The sequence below is a fragment of the Papilio xuthus genome, unplaced genomic scaffold (genome assembly GCF_000836235.2).
Source record: "Papilio xuthus unplaced genomic scaffold, Pxut_1.1 DF827570.1, whole genome shotgun sequence".
Lineage (NCBI taxonomy): Eukaryota > Metazoa > Arthropoda > Insecta > Lepidoptera > Papilionidae > Papilio > Papilio xuthus.
Genome location: NW_013531079.1, coordinates 3,100,431 through 3,102,555, shown reverse-complemented (window position 1 = coordinate 3,102,555; position 2,125 = coordinate 3,100,431).

Below are 2,125 nucleotides of genomic sequence, written 5' to 3'. Positions count from 1 at the left end.
GTGTCATTCAACTCCTATTCTTTTTTACTACATTTTATAATTAAGAAATAGTGTTTTACTAATATTCACGTAGTATGTATTATTTGTTCAGATTTATTCCCAACACTGTATTCGTACCTTTGTGGCATTACACCCATCAGTTCTTCGAGCGAGCGTTCGCTTTAATCAAGAATTCATGCGAGAGACACAGTTTCTAGGTCGTTGTACAAAGACACGTTATCATGGAACGTTTATTTTTTGTTACAAATATTCCCATAGATTCAAGTCAGTTAAATTTGCTGGTGTACTCAGTAACTCGGTGGCTAAAGGGTTAAACACTTGACTTGTAATCTGCAGGTCCCGGGTTCGAATCCCGCAATGTACCAATGTGTTTTTCGATTTCCATATGTATAGTTAACCAATGTTCTTACGGTGAATTAAAACATCGTGATGCAACCTGATCATATCTGCGAAGAAATTCAAAGATATGTGTGAAGACAACCAACTCACACTGGCCCAGCGTGGTTGACTATGGCCTTGAATTAGGGTGGGCTTCGAGCCCATCGGTGGGAACATACAGTGAGCTGATGATGATGATAAACGCAGGAAAACTTGGTGATTGATAGGTTACTATTATACACGTTAACGATGAGAATATACGTGTGGATATAGAAGAGTGAATGTCGATGTAATTATTACAAGGCTTTGATGAATTCTAAAGAGCAGCTACAGGTTTAATAAGTACTTCCTGATCTAAAATTCAAAAGAGAAATATGTTTATTTATATTATAATTATTAAATTGGATTGTCTGCATGATGCGTTGCTTATAACGAAAAACTAATTTTTAAAATGTTTTTGTAAGTACATATGTCCGTAAGTTCATGTTTGTCCCAGGTAAACTTAGGAACGGCTGGACCGATTTCGACAGAACCTTGATATAGCTGAAGCATTCGGGAATGTTATAGGCTTTAATTATGTATTCATTTTTTTATCGTCTTTCGAACATTTCTCACTTCTCCTATAAAAAGTAAATTCATACAAAAAACAGTACAAAACATTATTAAAACATTATTTCCTACTAACCTCGTTTCAATAAAAATTCTTAATGTTTTTTCTCTGGAAACACTGATGAACTACAGAGAGAAATAATATAAAACTTTTGTCGGCGCATATTTTCCTGGAAATATTCAGTTCCAACTATGTGAATTATTGATGAAGCTTCGTCAGGAAACTTATAATTTTAATCACACTTTTTTATTGGTATTTCCAATATTTCCTTGTAAAATAATATTAATTATCTACTTTAAAACGAAGCCTACAAACATATATTTATATACTAGATGTCGCCCGCGACTCTGTCCGCGCGGAATTTAAAAAAAACTAAATGAGTAACCTTTGTGTTCTTCCAGACTATATTATATGAGATAACTTGAAACAAACATTCATCCATCTAAACGTTCGCATTTATAATATTAGTATGATATCATAAGATGGCATATGAGCCAGTGATCACCTAAATTCATCGAAATGGGGAAGCGTCCATTGTCCATAGACATACGCAACTGAAGATGCGTTGCCAACCTTTATTCAACTTAGGAAATGTCGCTTTGAAAGAGGATATATTTGAAGTGTATTCAACATGACGCACTTCAATTCAAAAGGTGGCCTGTGGCGGCTAAATCGAAATTAGATATAACTATAAAAGTATTCGCAAAATAAATAACAAAATGTCCAGTCTCGTTACATCATTAACCTCGCTTCACATAATTTAACCAAATTTTACGCCAGTCTGAATATTGCGGCTTGGTTAAACTGTCACCTGTTAAAAATCTCATACAAAGCGGAAAATAAAGTTTAACAAACTAACTAATATGTTAATTGTTAAACTGTATAGCGAACTATATAAAAATTAAGTAAAATACTTCACAATTCACTCAATATCTTACTAAACTTACTAATATTATAAATGCGAATGTTTAGATGGATGGATGTTTGTTTAAAGGTATCTCCAGAATCTCTCTCTCAAGATCTCTATGAAATTTGGTATACATATAGAACATAGACTGGAAGAACACACAGGCTAATAAGTATTACTTTTTTATTTTCTCGCGAACGGAGTCGACCACTAGTTAACTATAATTAGTA